Source organism: Anas platyrhynchos, chromosome 23 (genome assembly GCF_047663525.1).
Source record: "Anas platyrhynchos isolate ZD024472 breed Pekin duck chromosome 23, IASCAAS_PekinDuck_T2T, whole genome shotgun sequence".
NCBI lineage: Eukaryota > Metazoa > Chordata > Aves > Anseriformes > Anatidae > Anas > Anas platyrhynchos.
In genome coordinates, this window is record NC_092609.1 from 1,170,308 (window position 1) to 1,188,821 (window position 18,514).

Genomic DNA, 18,514 nt, shown 5'->3' on the forward strand with positions numbered 1-18,514 from the left:
AGTTATCTTCTGAGTCAAAACTTTACAAACATCAGCTAAACCATGTTGTGCAGTTTGAGAAATATTTAAAGCAAAAAATGGAGAGGTAGAGGTATTGAGAAGAGAGGTCCCTAAACCTGTTATCTCCGGTGTTTGATGTAAAAGGGTCAATACCAAAGGATTTACTAGGGACACTTTTTACATAAGCAACTTTTACTCCTACTGAAATTGTGCAGAACTGGTGTTGTGATTTGACGAAGGGCCTTTTTGTCTTTTCTCTTCTACATTTGTTTTCCAAGAGATTCTGATAGCATATATTGTCATTCTGTCCAAGCCACAGAGATGGACAGGCTAGCTGTCATCTTTTTTAATTAACTGAGCTTTGCATGTGGTGAGAAAAGATCAGCAAAACCTAACCGAATCAGTATACTTCTTGGTCCTGCAAGCATGCATCCTGCTGAAGAAAGCTCAAAAGCAAAGCACATTCAGGGATTGCTGTCTAGTTGTTTTTGCATCACTTTATCTTTTGCATGCTTTTTGCTAGTAATAGCAAGCTCTGCAGAGCATGGAATTAGTCTTCTGCCCTTTTCCCATCACAGGTACACAGGCAGCATTGTTGATCAGTGCTGAAATGTGAGCATTGATCTTTGTTTTTTCCTTGGTGGTTTTATTTATTATTTTTTTTTTCAGTGCAAAAGATCAGCTGGGCTGCTTATTTTCAAAAAAGAAAGCCACATCTAAAGGATTTCTGCAGCATTGCTAATAGGTCTTATAAAAGGGGTGTGTGGAAGATAAGGCTGCCTAAAAGAGCAGCTTTGAGGAAGGTTGGCCTTTTATGGCAAACGTGAGTGTTCAAAGGGTTCCTCCTTTTATATGGATAAAAGGAAAAAGTGGCTCTAACGACCTTTTAATTACAGTGTCATGGCTGTTCTCCAGTGCATCTCATGGAGAAGTTGCTTCTTCCCCAGTCCAACATGTTATCGGACAAGCATGAAAAAGTGCTTAACGTCCTCCTGGTTTGCAGATGCAATATTCAGTTAATGAACGTTGCAGGACAGCCAGGTGACCCAACTGGATAGGGTTACCCTGATGCAGCTGCAATCGAATTCGGAATTCAGCAAAATGGGTACAGAATTTCAGTTATTACCTCCAGACTACCGATCATGGAACCATCACAGGTTATCACATAATATCGATTGAGGTTTCTAACTATGCCAGTGCTCAGTGACTAACTAAACATGGGGCAGGTGTTACCTGCTTGTAATGTTCCCTCTTGCCAGCAGGTGTCCCTTCAAGCTCACCAATATTCTGCTTTTATTGAAGAGCTGCTAGGCTAGGGCTATTAACAGCGAGTTATTTTTGACCACGCAAGGTAAAACCTCAGAGCCCCCAGGTTTGGCTGAGATTCCAGCTGTGAGAAGGGTGAGGTCTATCACAGAGATTATCTGAAATCAAACACCTCACGTGAACACGCCCTAAATTTAGGAAGGTCTTTCTACCTGGAAGGAAGAGGTGATGATGCAACTAAAGTGCATTTCTCTCAGCCTTAACACTATAATCCTGAGCTGCTCATAGGCTATTTATTTGTTTCCTGCCTGTACAGGATTGATAACGTGATTGATACACGATTGATAACTCCCAGGATATCCTTATTTGCTAATGACTGTGATGGGCTCAGATACCTTGAAGATGAAGTCTTTAGAAAACATGGGCAGATTTGTCTTTAAAAGTCAAAGCCAAACACTCCTGAAACCTGTTATCTGAGTCGGTTTGCTAATTTGATGGATATTTTGAAGTTATTTTGAGAGGTGCAGCTTGCAGAGTTCGTTTGGGTTTTTGTTTTAGGAAAACAATTCTAAATGATGATGAAATGCTGTTGAGGTGACCCGTGCTCCACAAATCCAAAATAACAGGCTCTGTAGCTGACACTCAGGATCTGCCTGTGAGTCAAAATATGTCTTTAACATTTCTGGTGTGGGTGAGCTGGTTTGGATATTTTTGTTAATCATTTAGTAAGTTCTGCTGCTGTGCTGGTCCAGCACTACTCGGAGGTTGGGTGGTGCAGTGGAGAGGCTCCTGGGCCTGCCTCCACTTGTGGCAAAGGAACCAAAGGTCACGTCCTGGTGCTCCTTGTTTGCCACAATGCATCAGTGTCTCTGGAGTGCTGGAGGAAACCCAAGGGTGGTAGATGCCCAGGACAACCTTTTGATTTGTGCTGATTAATAAATGACACAAGACAAGGTTGAAACTACTTTGTCAGGCTAGGTGACTGACAGACCTGTGGGGAGCAGCCTCTTCGTTTTCTAGAGGGATGTGTGCGATAATGCACTGAACAGCTTCTGGCTCTGATGTGTAGGGGATTGACAGCTGGACTTGTAGATTTAGTGTTTTCGACTTTGTGTTTTCACTGGAGGTAAGTCTGAGCACAGTCAGACTGCAAATGCTTCATTATATCAAATACACAAACATACAGGAAGTATTTTTATGTACTATCTTCACTCCCCAAAAAGACTGTAAGATCTTCAGGGTTTAGATGCCATCTGGACCTTGCTCTAACTAGCAAAATTCATCTTATTCTAGAAAAATAAAAATGTCATTGGAAAGAGAGAGACTACGTTCTTTTTATTCTTTTGTTTCAAAAGTAGGCTTTTTTTTGTGCGTGTGCCTGGCATGTTGTGCCTTCTGTTAAAAGGTCTTTGTAGAGGAGTGATAGTAAGCTACAGGTTTTCTTGAACTTCTTTTAATAGACTGGGTATAGGTACTTTTAAGTTTGGTCTCCAAACAAAATGTCTCTATAAAAAAATATTTGTCTCTATAAACAAAATGCCTAGCATGGCAAGAAGCAATGAACTCTGTCAGTCTCTCTCCAGTGTGACATCTCCCCTCACCCCAACCTCACACCACAATTTTGGGGTTACTTACCAAATAGCAGTGGCAACTATTTCCCATAATACTGCATTCTGTATAGGTATCTTTATGCCATACTGTTCTTCCAGACTTGTAAATAAATGCCTCGTTGTCAAGGTGATAGGCTTTTTATGATAGTCACTTGAATAAATAAATATGCTGGGAAATTAAGCCTCACAAGTTTGCCAGTCGTGGTTAATATTTCTTCTCTGCCTGTTGCTGCTAACATGGAGGATGTCTGAAAGCAGTCATTGTTCTACCTTCAGCAGAAGCCTACGTATAAAAAAGCCTACATATAAACCTGACCTTGTGCAAGGTGCAGCGTTGGCATCAGGTAGCAGAGAGACAGCAGAGGCTTTGGAGCTAATGCTGCAGAGGGCTGTGCCAGCACCAGGTATTTCAGGGAAAGATTTAAGAAATCTGTACCTAAATGGAATCAGGTTATTCAGTGTATGCAAATGGCTTCTTCTGTACCACTTCATCAGCAGTGAGGTATTTAAATGTGCTTAAAAATCTGGTTTAGTGGTCACTGCCTACTTCCCAAGTATTCCTATTGAATCTGATGGGACAAATTACATTGGTCAGGCTATCATTTCCACTCACATTCTCTCTTGGAGTGAAGGGGCACAGTTGAAAAAAACATCTCTCAAACAATTTCTCAAGATTTATTTCACTGTCTTATCCCCTTCTTGAATTTAAACACACCAAGGAAATGAGAGCAAGCCTCAGCTTACTATTATGTTTTTGTTAATTTGCCTAGCTCGGGGTGTTCTATTTCTTCTCAGATGTGTGTTTATGCTTCCCAGGGTTTCTAGACTGCCCTGCATTACAAACAGTGAACTCATCCATATGATGCTGTCATTATCAGACTTGTAATAAATTCCTACCCAGATGGACTCCATTTCTTCTCTTCAAGCCAGAAGCTGATGGAAACTTCTCCCACTGTTAGTAGCATAATGTACAGAAAGGAAAACTTAAAAACATATGATAAGTTGTTACCCTTGTAGACAACCTGTGACCGCTTCTGTCACAAGAGCAATCTGGTCATCTATTCACGTTATATTAACAGTTGGTGTTTTGATATCTAATTTGTGATTTTTGTGTTTAAATCTTGACTGCTGTTGACTGCAGAAAACATGATATGAGGTTATCTTAAATAATGATAAAAATCTAAAAAATGTTAAATTAAAAATTAATTACAAAGTTAATTAAAATAAACAAATATGAAAACTCAGTGGATATTGGAAACAGCCAGCAAAACTATATTTTCTGCAGCATTTATGCAATGGTAAAGTTTACTGGAGCTTAGATTTTTTTTCCTTTGTTTTAACAAGCTAACTTCTTTCATTTTTTTCTTCTTTTCCCATTGTGTCAGATACTGCTCAACTACACTGAGAAACGTTTCTTACCCTTCAGAGGTTACAGTCTAAATAAACAAGACAAGTACAAAATGAGGCACATGGTGTCTTGAGTGGGGTCCCACTACAAATGGGTGACAGAGACAGAAACAGAACATTTATACATGTTTTATATATAGAGAGATATTTAAAGTTGGACCCCATCCCTCATGTATCTAAAACCTGACCTTTCTCTTTCTTCTTGGCTATTTTAACACTGCCCTGAAACACCACTATGATGCATGTTTTGTTTCACTGCTGCTCCTTGTCTCATCTTCTACTTGAGTTGTATATGCTGTGGGGTAATGGTTTATCCTTGGCTGTGTATTTTCGCACAGCCTAACATAGTGGCTTCTGCAAAGAGAATTTTTTTGTACACGAGGTATGAACAAAGTTTGTTTAGTCCCATGAGAAATAATTTTCATATGTTCATCACGATTATCTCTTACTAACATACAGATTCACACGTACACAGTGTAAGAAAGAGAATGGTGGTTTTCCACATCTCCCAACACAAACCATCAGGCTCAGTTATTCTGAGAGCCACGTGTTGCATGGTTTAGCAGAGTACTGTAAAGGTCAGCGCTCTGTGGGGTTTGGTGACATTTGTGAATCTGTTGGGATAAGGAGTTAGGCAGCCCTGGGGAGCAACAGGGGCTAGAAGAAAAGGGAAAGTAATTTTTAGAACAGCTTTTGTGTAAGTTTGAACTGATCTGGCTCAGCAAAGATAAACAATTTTGTTTGCTTGAAAAGATTAAATAGAAATAGCACATCAGTGCAGAGGTCACCAGTTTGACAGGGAGAAGCTGAGACATAGTAAGATACTGTGTAAATTAGTTTTTCTTAATTTGAAGTAACTACAGTCTGTTACTTCATGTTATGGCTGTCAGCACCTAGCCCTTGTTTTCCAGTAACCATATATCTTATCTTTCTCTTTGTGCTTATTTAAAGTAGTTTAGAAAGTTAATCCCTTATTAAAACTGAAATGCATCTTTCCTAGGCTGAAGTAAGGATGTTCACCCAACATTTTATACCAGTTTAATTGGTGTGGTTTGATATTATACTTAAATTTGATACAAGACCTTTGTGTTCCCTGTGCTGTAGGAAGATCAATCTCATTTGTTCTTTATTTCCTCTCGTGCAAGTCAGCATATATTCTGTGTTATTTTTAATATGAAAACATAAGAAGATCACGCATGAGATCCAAAGGATCAATATTTTTAACTTGGGGAAGAAAAGGGAAATCCATAAAAGCTTTTGTCAAATTTGGAGTTCAAATGGGAATTGGACGTGTTCAGTGCATGAAAGCTGCCTGCTTCTGCTGCTGCCAGAAAAGGCAGTTAATAAATGTGAATCTTAAAGAATACTCTGGTAGTTACTTTCCTACAGCCTTAGGAAAGGTTAATTTTTCAGTGTATCTTATTGTGGACGCATTTCCCGTACTTATTTGCAATTCTTTTTTCTTCTCTTCTCTACATTTATGAGAACTTTTTTACACAGACCATGAACAGAAGGGGAAAATGCAAAAATAAGTTGTTGTGTATTTCTAGGATTTACTCTTAAGGTGTTTTGCCAAATTTTAATATATTCTTCATGAAATAGCATGATCGCATGTATTCAAGGAAAAAAAAAATGCACAAAGAAACTGATTTTAAGTCCTCAGGCTGTGTAAGTGAGTAGTAGGAAAAAACCTACAAGTTAACTGGTCAGTTGAGGAAATAACATTTCACCTCCATCGCTACTTCTCAGTTATGTAAAAGAAAGTAAACCTGGGTTTGGTGAAATACTCTGCACTTAATCTATGTCTTGTTTGTGTTGCACGGGTCAGTAGTTATGTCCATGGATCTGTGATGTTTATTGCTTCCTTGGATATAGTACAGAGTGGGAAAAGCTCCTGCTTCTGCCAAAAAGGATGGGGGTGTGTGGAACGCATGATTCATGACAAAATACTGCTGCTTAGCATCCTGGTGTGCTTTCCTTTTCCTACTGCTGTTCAATGTCTCAAACCCAGAACTTTCTCTGTGTATTCGTACATCTGAAATTGTATGCCAATCTCATCTCTCTCCATTTGAATGAAAGGAAACATTTTTCCTGCTGCCAGGATGAAGCTTCTTCATGAGCTACTCTGTCATGCCATATTCAGTTAACAATTTCTCCTTTCAACGTACTGACAAAAGACACTAGAATGCTTTTAGACTGTGTCGGAGAGGTAATGTAGGGGATCCTTGAACAAGCTCTGAACAAACTAGCTGTCTTCGGCAGTCCAGCTGTGATAGTGCTGTATAGGGGCTAGTTTGTTTGGAAAGTTGCATTTGGGGTCTCAGACAAGTGATTTGAAAGGAATTCTGGTATCTGTATTGCGTGGCAATGACTCTTGTGAACATGAAAAATAAGTTACAAGGTCAGTCAGCATGGGAAGGTTGCCCATTGGTTTGGGGCAAGGAAGTCAGAGCTCTTTGCATCTTACCTGGTGTTTTTTTTTTTTTTTTTTTTTTTTTGCCTTTTTTTTTTTCCTTTTTCCTAAGATTCCAGCAACAAAAAAATAACAGCAAAACAGTAATGTTTTGGCTTTTCCCCTCCATTAGTCACCAGAAAGCAAATATCAACAGCCTGTTACAAATTTGGAAGTGGTTCAGGCATGATCTCTCTCTCTATCAAGGCATGCACAGTATGCCAAGGGCAAAGACGGCAAGTAACACTTCATTGCAGATTGCTGTCGTGCAGTGTCCCAAAGAGATTTGCAGATATAGCTAATAAAGGAACTTCCATAAGCCTATGGTTTCAGATGAGGTGGGGAGGAAAAGAAATGGCAATTTATCACATTTTTCTGTCCATTAGTTGGGGCAATGTACTGCATAAATAACCAATTTTGGCCTTTTCTCTGCCCTTTGTTAGTAGCAGTAGTCTGCTGTGAAAGATGGGGAGGTAAAGAAGACAGGACAGTCTAAACAAATAGCAGGAATTGGATCGTTTTCCTTGCAAGGTGCTCATTTGCTGTGGGATCTGCAGAACACGCAGTGTTAAGTGCAGTTGTTCCCTTAACTAACTGTAAATGCACCTGTACTGCAGACGGGAGTGTAACGCAGAAATCGAAGTGAGGTGAAGGCCAGTCGGTTCTGCTTTGGAATCCTTCTGTTGCAGAACACTTTGGTATGGGCTCAGTGCTGTTCTGTTTTACTGAGCTGATCAACTGCCTGGAAGGTTTGTAGGGCAGGAGGTGGCAAAGTGGCGATAGCAATTGACCTGCTGGGTTTTTGTCTTTTTTTTTGTTTTGTTTTCCACCTCCCACTCCTAGTTATCATCTTACTTGGATTCCAGTGCTGAATTGTAGTGTGTCAGTGTATGTTTATTACAAGTGTTGCTGCTTTATATGTTTTGCTTCTCTCTCCCTTCTTTACTGCTACCCTATAAGAACCATGTTTCAGGTGGAAGATAATTTCCTGCTGCCTTGTATAAGCAAATGCTTGTGTTTTCTGTAACGATGCCACAAGAAAACAGAATAGACCTAGGAGAGACGACAATACGTGAGCTTAAAAAAAAAAAATAGAAAATCATTTCCTGTTGTGGTTGAAGTCAAGCCCATAGATTTATGGTTTAAATCAGTGGCAGTTCCACTGGTATTTGTGCTCTGAAGTGGAGCTAGAACATCTTAGCACAATTCTGTTTAAACTCAGTGTGTGGATACAGTTCCTCTGGCTTTGCTGAGCAGGTGCTGCTGGTGCTGTGGGTGAAGGTAATTAGGTAGCTTTTTTCAGAGCACATGTCATCTGTGATGAGACTGGGTTCAAAGTTAGTACAGCCCGTATACAGTTCATACAGCTTCAGGATTAAATTGTGAAAGGGAAAAAGGAATAGAAATAGGGAAAAAGGCAAGAAATGAAAGAAGTATAAGTAGTTTATATTAAATTCAGTGTTAGTGTCAATAAAAATGCAAACCAAAACTAGCCCTGCTGAACTAGAGTACCTGCAACCACCTGATATTTCTCTTAAACTTTTCAGAGTCACATTGACACAGTTGCAAGTAATGGTCAGGGTTTTTCCAGTCACTGTTCATTTTAAATGGTTTTAACAGCTCTGGAAGTATTCATGAATTCAGATTTCCTCACTCTCCTGATCATGTTGCTGGCTTAAAATTCACATTTAATTAACCTCTTTGCCCAAGGCATAAATCAATACTAAAACTCCAAATACTACCCATACTGATAGTGATTTTCATTTGGAGGGAGCCTGCTGAAAATTAGGAATTAAGATGCCTGAAGGAAAGGAGCAAACTAGTTGTGCAGAGTGAAGCACAACTAACTTGTAATCTGCAATAATGAATGTCCTTGGACGGGATGGGAAATCCATTCATCAAGGTTCCCAGGGAAGAAAGTGAGAACCAGACTAAGGTGAGCATGTGGGTTCAGGACAAAATTCGTTTGAGGGGCTGGACTTACATTAAAACACAATTGCTCTGTACTTTACGAGTCCTGAGGTTCCTAGAATGGTATTTCAAGTAGCAATAGCAGAGAGCAAAATAAATGAGAATTCTATGAATTCGCATGTCTGCAAATTTTTGTAACAAAAATCCTGTATGGTGTTAATTACTCCTTTCTATCAGTGCCACCTAGTAACGCCGTAATGTATTTTTAGTGTAGCAGCTCCTAGGAGTGCAGATCTGTGTAATTGCATTGTGAGAGGTATGGGAGACAACTAATGGGACTAGGTAACACATAGAAGAAGAATGTCATGATTAGTTTCCCTAGGGTTGGGGAAATAGAGTGCTCCTTAACTGTTATACAAATACTCTTGCACCCAAGATAAAAGTGGTTGCAAGTACTGTTACAGAGACTAAACAACCCATTTAATTTTCATTGTGTTAGCACATTTTGCAGAAACTTAATTCTTACCAAGTGATCAGTAGAAGGGGCTCCTATCTTTCTATCTCTCAAGAAGAATTTCGATATAGTTCTGACTTTTTCTACTCTAAATTTCAACATCAGATTTATTTGCACAATTATTTTGCTAAAGACAAACCTGGGGGGGGAAAGGGGGATGCGTTACTGCAGCGAGTTTAAAATTCTCCTTGATCTATTGCTAAAGCTTGAGTACCCCCTGAAATAATAATGAATGATAATTGAATAAATAATTAATTGTTATCTGGGATTTAATGAGATGATGAGGTAGTAGAACGAGGTTGTTTACTGAGATATGGTTGTTATCATACCTGCTGTAGTCAGTATTATTTTGCCTGAAGTATTCAAATCTGTGTGTTCTAAAAATGTAAGAGCTGCTTTCTGTGCTGGTGAATCAACTGTATTTTGCAAATGAGCTGTCAACTAAGCAATCTCAAAGCACTTTAGGCTACGTTTCAGGAGGATATTCTTTTATATTCTTTCCTGTAAATATGTGAGGTGAGTATTGGCTTTACTCACAGTATATACATAGGAGTCTTAAATCAATTTGGGTCTCGAATAGTAGTGATGGACAATCTATTGGAAGCAAGCATGCCTACACAGGAGGTTATGTTTGCATTGTGACTCTCGAGGTTTTTCTAGCTTCAGTACAGAGGTTTTTTTTCAATTTAGCAGCTAATGAAATGGAACCTTTGTAGAATTTGAAGTTTTCTTAGAGCAAGAGACCTAATTTCCCTCTGTCAGATAGTTATAAAGCAAGGACAACTTGTTTTTTGAGGGTATATGACATCTTTATTCCAATGTGCTAACACTGAGTGCAAAAACTGAAGCAGAATTTGTTGAAAGTTAAATTCAGCTGCAGTGTTGTTCTTGAAGTTCATTTATACCAGGAAGGCATGGAATATTCTCTTAGCAAAACCATATCACTGCAAAGCTTTTTTATTGTTGTTGTTTTTGAGTGGTGAAATCATACAGGGAATCACTTCAAGGCTAGTTTTGCAAAGGCTTTGAGGGCTCTATGGTCAGCTTTGCACTTGTTTGCAGATGTTATTTCAGGTGGACCTTTGATTTGCAGTAAATGCAAATCTGCATACTTGAACCTTCAGACTACTTGAATTACACACCTCATTTCACCAGAATCAAGTGGTTGGTATATCTTCAGCAGAGCCATTAAATAAAGTCTTGGCTCAGCAAAGTGTTTAACCACGTGGTTAAAGCTCAGCACACTTTTAAATCCCTCGATACTTGAGGACCTTCAGGCAAAATTATGTCATCAATTATACGCATGTTACTTCCTTGGCTATAATGGGATTGCTCAGGTGTAATGAAAGCAAAAAGGGGCAAAACCAAGGCCATTCTATGTAGTTTTGTTCATTTGGCTCTTCACTGATTTCAGATGTTCTGGTACAAAACCTTGGACAGGGTACAGCTTCAGGTTATGTTAACTCTGCTTATTTCTAATACTCAGGTTGGACAAAGTCTTTAGGTCTTGAAATACAAAGCTGAGTTTATATGACTGTGTAAATGAGGAGCAGAGAGGGGACCCCACCATGCTTAGGAAGTAATTAGTTTATCAGGAATCAGAGTACCAGTAACTATGAACCTTGCTGTGCTCCTTGCTCAGTCACTGCTCAGAGTGTGGCCCATTGTTATTGTAAATGGAGCTCCCTTTTCCAAGACTTAGAAACCTAAAAAAATAGGTTTGCAGAGATAGTTTGAGGTCAGTCAGGTAGGAGTAAAGAAATTTGCATCATTTCTGTATTTTGCATGCAAAATATATTATAGGGTTTTATCAGAGCTTCCCTTATGTGCTTGCAGCTGCAGAGCTGCACAGTGCATTCGCATATGATAGCCATCACTTCAGGCTCTATTTCACCTTGTCACATCCCATTTATAAACTGAGGTTTTTAATAGGACAACAGGCAGTCACTGAAGAGGGAAGGCCTTAGAAAATAAATAAAGACTGAGGAAGTCAGAGATCATTAAAGCTGACACCACCTCACATGTTCATTAATTATGAATCTATTTGGAAGAGCTTTGTTAAACTGCTGGCAGATACATGTGATACGGATTTTGAAAGCTCTTGACTCAGCCCTTGGAACACCTCAACTAGGGGAACCCAGAAGTGAAATTCAACCCTAGGGTATTTAAGTTCACATCTGTATTCAGCCTAAGGTTTGACTAAGTTTAGTTAAGGCTGAAATTCTGGCCAGGTGGGCTTCCTCTACAAATGTTCCTTCTTGGCACTTTCTTCTTGCAGAAGAGAATTTCATTCTGTATGGAAGAAGATCTCTTTGCCTTGCTGTCCCATGGCCCATGCCATCTGCAGCTTTTACACAGGATGTACTGTGGCTTTCCCAATAAAATCCCAGCTAGTCCCTTGCATGTTTTATATAGACAACCATACATAATGAATGTTCTGGTTACCACACATGTTATGAGGAAATTTAATTTGTTTTGACTGCTGTTCTTCAGTAAGCAACGGGGTAAAGGAAGGATGATACCTCTGTGTATCCATACCTACTCACACGTTTTCCTGTGCATTGCTCTGCTTTTGTTCCTGAAGGTATCATACTCAGTTTTGTCTGTTCTCTGCTGTTTCTTCATAGGTGTCTACAGGATCTCTAAAGAAAAACTTCATCCTGACATGAACCATGATCAACTTCTGTTCCTCCCAAAAGGAAGACATCAGGCATCCCAGAGACTGCACACCACAAAATGTGAGTAGACAGTACAAAAACATGTATTTATCTGGGCTTCACTCATTCTGAGCACTGTGTAATGCACTTGCAAGACAAAAAAATACCTTTTAACAGATGTCTTTCTGACCCTATGTGTAATAGTAATAAATAATAACCTTGCAATTACCTTTTTTAAAGAAAGGCTGATGCTGAAAAGCAAAAGTACCCTAAACAAATTTAAATATGAAGGTAGGCCAGTAAGTACACACTGAGGAACTAATACGTTTCCTTATCCTGACTCCTCTGAGCCAGTTTCTCCTTTACTTTTTCTTGCAAGGACAGCTAGAAGAATCCCTGAAGTTTATTCCAAATGCCAGTCTGTAACATAAGCTAGGGAAGGGTAGACTTTCCGTGCTGCAGCTGCTGTCTGACCCTGGGTTGCTTACTTAGTGACCTCAGCAATATGCACAGTCTCCACAGGCCTAGAGAAGGGAGCCTGTGGTTAGCTGCCATCTGGTCTGGTTTGTTGGCCTAATGTGCAGCTTTCAGGCCATGGAGATACCTCAAGATCCTTCACTTTGTGTATGTCATAGAGGCTGCTAGGTTCCCACCCTCACATTCTCAGTGATCTTCCTTTCCTGTGAATGAACTCATTACTGCTGCAGGGTTAAACGCTTATTGCATTATAAGCAAAAAGCTTATTTTCATATTGCTTTTTACAGATTGTTTCCTTCCATGCTTACTGCTACTGTCTCCTTAGAGCAAGTGTTGCTTCAGTATTGAAAAAATAGATTTGTCTTTACGTAATAACAGCTGATAGTGTTCAACTTGCTCAGCACCTTTCAGCTAAGGACTCTGGGAAACATTTAAGACATTAAACTCATGTTAAAAAAAACACTAGGGAGTCAAGAAGCTGTTAATACTCATCCTAGATGAAAAGGGCATTTAAACGGAACAAAGCAATTTGTCTGAAGTCAAATAACCAATGACTCATGAACTGGAGTCTGAAGCTCAAAGGTCTTGCTTGCCCCCCCTCCCTTATGCATGCTATTTGCTGTGGTTGTTATAGCTCAAAATCTCTCCAGAGGTGGTAGTAGAACTTAGGAATCCTGACACTGACCAAATAAACAGTAAATTAATGAAGCCTGGTTGCCATATTCTTAATGTACTACATGTGTACATGACAACAGAGTACCTGTCTAAAGCCCAGGATTCTTTAATAAGCGCACAGGGTGCTGGAATTCTCATGAAATGTGCTGTGGATCTAAACTAGTGTTAGCCTCAGGGTTTGGATCAGCATTTAAAAGTACCAGACAGCTATTCAGCTGGAATCTTTAAGGTAGTTCTGATATAGAAAAAGAGGAGGAAAGAAAGGAAACTAGGCAGTGAGACTGGTAACTCTTGAAATCTTTTGATTTCTATGAGGAGGCGGTTGCAGTGTCTTAACCAGGATGCAAGGTGGAGTACATGAATCTGGATTTAATTTCATAAGCATGCAGATCTTGTTGAGAGTATCAGTGTAACAATTCAAACTAAAATGAAAAATATTCCACAGTTTAAACGCTATTTGTAATTGCATTTTGACTGCAAAGATGTTATCAGAGCATCTTTTAAGCTCCAATTAATGCAAACCTAATTCTCCTTTAATAACAGTATCAGGAGGGTTTTAAATAAAGAACATAAAGACTTATTTTTGAGCTCCAGATAACTTTCAAATGTCTTCTCTTCAATTTTCATAGTGTGTATGTAGTCTGTGAGCTGGAACTATACTGATGTAGGCATTTGCATAAGTTTAGGGATCTGGCTTTACTGGTCACTACTATTTGCTCTGTAATTCCTTGTACAACAGAATTGTGACCTATGGAAACAATTTTTGATCAATAATGCCAAATAATTAAAGAATTAATGAAGATTCCTGGACCTCTGTTTTTAGATACTGCTGTTATGTCAAATAAGTATCTAGAATTATTGACGTTTCTGTTTACAATCCTGTCTCAGAATGGAGCGATACTATTAATTTCCTTTTGACTGCAGGGTGCAGCTTAGACCTGTTTTTTGTGGTGGGCTTTTTTTCCCCCCTAAGATATTTTAATATTTTGTTACTGAGAATGTAAAACTTAAATGTGTATAGCAGTCAATTTTTCATATTTCAGTCATGTCTTAGGTTTCATTAACATTAGAAGATTTTTTTTATGGGTGCCCATGAAATGAAAACAGGTATAAAATTTGTATTCGGCTTAAAATTTTATAAGCAAAGTTACCCCTAACATTAAGTAGGTCATTTTCTAATACCATAAAACATAGTGACAGGAAAAAATCTTGAACTGCTTCTGCAGAACTGGGGAGATGTGTATCAAGAAAGAAGCATATATCCCTTGAGAGGTAGCCCAGTTGAGGTGTTGAGAAAACACAATTCACTCTTTACATTCTGTCTTCAAGACTAAGGTCATTCAGAGTCATACCAAGTGTCACAGTTAGAGCTTAAGTTTGCATTTTGGGATAACATCTCGCATGCTAACCCTAGCAAAGCTAGTTCTGAAATTTGAATCTGCTAACACCAGCTGTGCTTCTGTAACCAGGCTAATGAGCCAGCTAAAGCAGGATTACATTGCCAAGATGGAATCTAGCAGACAGTCCCCATACAAGAACTCATCAGTACTGTCACCGGGTCCAGAAACAGAAATGTCTGCCAGTGAGGAGTGGCACATAGGTCCACATATGTGCATGGGCACAAACAGATATATGTGCACTGTTCTGTACCATGGCTGCAGAAGGCAGGAGAATACATTTGAATTTAGTTGCGTGATGAAAAGGCCCTTCCTGGCATCCTGCATGTCTTGACCGAGTGGGACTCCACTAATTCCAGAGTCCTTACTGTTCCACAGAAGAGGGATTTATAGAATTGAGCAGGATTAAGGCGGCAGCTTTGAGGTGCAGGATTACAAGAAGGTTGGTTATATGCAGGTAAATGTTGACTACGGTTTTCTGAACTCTGCATAGTATTCAGGTGGAGAGGAGTTTTAAAAACCTGATCCAGTTGTGACGCCTACAGGTCTCTTTGTATCAGAGACCTTCCCAGCATTAGCTAAACACACAAACAGTGGTGTGATTTCCTTATCTCCTACAGCCAATGTAATTTTCTGGCTATTCCTAGCTCAGACAAAGCACAAGTTTGTTATTGATATCCTCCTATTCATGGTGTCTCAGTAAAGGAGAGTGCATGGAAAAAAAACTAGAAATACATGCCTGTCTCTCAGCAAACAAACTCAATTTTAATGAGGTTTGAAAGATAGTACGTTATAGGTGGTATATTTTTCAGCAATGTGAAGTACAAGAAGTTAAGTCTTACTTTAAATGTTACTGATGCTTGTTTTACCAGTTTTTTAAGCATAAAGGGAATTTAGATCACTTTAAAGTCTTATACCTGTAATCTTAATGTTGTACTTGACCTTCTTATAAGATTATCAGTGGGGGGAAAAAAATCACAAGGAGTTCTGTATCTAAGAACAATAATAGTAGGCAGGAATCTGGAGCAGTCTGTCATTTTGAGAGTCCGTGGTTATTGAGCTGAAGTGTGGGTCTGTAGGTATTTGAAACTAGCCAAGAGTTCAGCTTGAGGAGGTCATTAAAAGATGGCCTAAACATGAAAAACCTCAAAAGGAAGATCACCATAGGGCAAAACTTCCCAATAGTTAGCATGATGTGTATTGTACTGCAACACTTAAAACTCCAGAAAAGAGATAGAAAAGATCAGGCTAAAATGTAAAGCTGGTAAAAGCAAATTTATCTCATTAAAATCCTTCATTTGCTGCTTTGAGAGGATCTCCAAAAGCCTTGAATAGGATTAAGGAAAGGGCATCAAGATGAACAGAGTCCAGCCATATCAGCAAGGGGTTTTGCAGATGGCATCTCTATCTTGCGAAAAGCTTTTTATACCTTAAAATCATGTTCAGACAGCTTAATACAAGGTAATAAGAAATGTGGACTCAGAAAGGCAAAAATGCAGGAAAACAGTATAGCAGGTCAAGCTAGGCACAGAACAGATGATCTCTTGAGGCTGGAAGGATTTTAGAAGCATTATGGTCTGCTTTAGAAAATTGTCCTTATTCTAACATTGCTAACTGGCGACATTTGGTGTCTCCTTTTTCTCTGTAACATAGGCACCTGTCCATTCAAATTCCAGGGAAAAGATTAAAAGTCTGAACTCTAACAGGCATAACACAACAAAGACAACCTCAATTCTTATGACTTTTAAAGAGATTTAAGCATTTTTGGGGAGAATGAATGCATGAGTTCTTCAGTATTAAGCATTCATAATAGCAACCTAACCGCTATTGGAAAGGGATGAGTATCAGTTGAGCAGGGTGAAAAACAGTTTTCTTCTTTACTGGACAACTTGTAAATGTTAACTTTATGTTTTTCTGGTGCAATTAAAAAAAAAAAAAATTCTATCCTCTACTACAGAGCAAAAATAAAGCAATACTATTTGCAGCTGTTGGAGAACCTGATTCAAGTCCATCTGTGTGTGTTTTCGTATAAAAACATGCTGAGCAATGGCTTATTTTGATAGACTACCAGGACGTGAGATTGGAAGCTCTCCTTTGCAGAGGATCAATTTTAATTCATCTTGTAAAGCCCAGGCATGCCTCTGTGCTGAGTGGCTGCCATTTAAAAGTCGGTGACCTTTGAGGCCCTGTTGGTGCAATCAGGCATCCAGATAGAGATTTTTGGTAAAAAGTTACAGTAACCAATGAAATACTTGAATTTTTCCTAGTATGAAGTTTAGCATGAAAGAAGATACAAATTGGGTAACAAATCATTGTAACATTAAAAACAAACAAACAAAAAACAAACAAACAAAAAAAACCAAACATTTTAGCATTGAAAAAAAAGTTTCTAAATACAACTTTACAGATCTTGATGCTCTGTGCTCAGTGGTCAGAAAAGTATTTACTGCACTGACTGAAGGCTGCATTGCATCCTCTTTGGCCCCCATAAGGAACTGTTACTTTGCTTTTCTGCTCTTTTAGTGTCATTTAGTCATGAGATTCTTAAAAGTAGCTTGCAACTGAACATTATTTATGCCTCTTTTCTTAGCTGTACCCAGTAACTGCTAATTAAGTCTTTTGTAGCATGACTCTGAACTAATTAGGGTTAATTGAGCCTGCTTGTACATTAGCTACTCCAGCACTTGTCTTGATAATCAGGAGGTTTGTGTGCATTGAGTATTTTGTGATTTGCTAGCTTAAATTCATGTTCTCTGCTGTTTTTCTGGCTCATGTAGCCTTTGTGACTACTCTGATGGTAAACATGAATATTCCTTTTCTGCTGGGGGCGGGGAGCATAAATTACTGGTCCCTACAGCAGACTTTTCATCAGACAGCTTGGTTGCAATAAGGACAGGATGAAGAGGTAAGGTAAGTTTCACAGGTGTCCAGTTACGTGCTGAAAGTTGCTGAGGTACCAAGCTGCTGAAGTTTGAGCTTATCTGGAAGAATCCTCTTCTGTGTATAAACACTGCACGGTGCCGGAGGTTGGCATTGATAAACTACTGGCCTGGAAGGAAAAATGTCAGCACCTGAATTGGAATCATCAATTGCTGCAGTGTAATGTTGTCTTTCCCCTTGGAGGTCTTTCCTTCCAAGTTTTTGATCCAGTCTGTCCATCTTTAGCTCTGCTGAGGTTATTACTGAATTAGAAACAACAAAGCAGTCTATCAGGTGACAGCACCTCTGCTGTCAGTGTTATCTATGGTTAGGCAGTGATAGACCTGTGAGATTCTAATCAGGCTCTCAAAGGTGCTTTGATTTAGTAAGGTGGGCTGGCTCTGTATCAGTCATCTTCAGAGACAGCATTGCAGCTGTAACTGCAAGCCATGGACCACCACTGCAGAGCCAGGTTAGGCCACGGAGATGTACATTTTTGAAACAGATGTGGTGAAGGCTGTGTTTTCCTGAGCACATGATGTAACAGCACTGCTTTAATATACACCTGACAAGATGAAACAAATGGTCGGGCTCAGATGGTTCTTGTGCAGTCAGGCTTTTGGGAGGTTTTAGTCTGTCCTGCTAGCACCAGCAGGAGGCTTCCTGGCTGTTAGTAGGACCCCACCAGTTACAAATACATTGGATTTCAAACTTCCCATCTCTAAGTACTTGTAGAACATACTGGAGTAGCATATTAATCAGCATACTGTGTATGAATCTTCATTTTTTGGCTTTGCTTACATAAATTTAGTTCAAGAGAAGTCATTTTTACTCATACTTTAGCTTTTTTGATGATGCTAATATAGGCACAACTGTGCACTTCCTTGAATTAGAGCAATACTTTGTCTTTTTCTCTGCCTCTTATTTAGTTCCAACAGGGAAAAATATTTTTTTTTTTTACTTTTTAAATGTTAAATTTGGAACTATGTGGTAGTTCCCTTTTTAGCTTTCCTTTAATACAGGAGAAAAAAATAAGTAAAACGAGTGCCTAGGAACTGTTAGAGTAATGAAAAACAAACAAAACAAGCAACAAAAACAGAAGTGTGTTCCACACAGAATAGAAGCTGTGAGCAACTCTATAGCAATCAGGAATAGTCAGAAAGCTGATTTATGTAAAGGTGAAAGGGTATATACACAAGGCAATCATTCCCCACAACATACATGCAACC

The 18,514-nt window shown here is 39.1% G+C and overlaps 1 long non-coding RNA gene across 2 annotated transcripts in view; it reads left to right on the forward strand.

Moving 5' to 3' along the window:
- LOC110353909 (uncharacterized) overlaps positions 1–18,514 on the forward strand; it is a 130,990-nt gene that overhangs the window by 15,857 nt on the left and 96,619 nt on the right. For both annotated transcript variants that reach the window (XR_011804721.1, XR_002405120.4), the window contains exon 2: positions 11,788–11,898. This is a non-coding gene — a long non-coding RNA (uncharacterized lncRNA). The remainder of the gene's footprint in view (positions 1–11,787; positions 11,899–18,514) is intronic.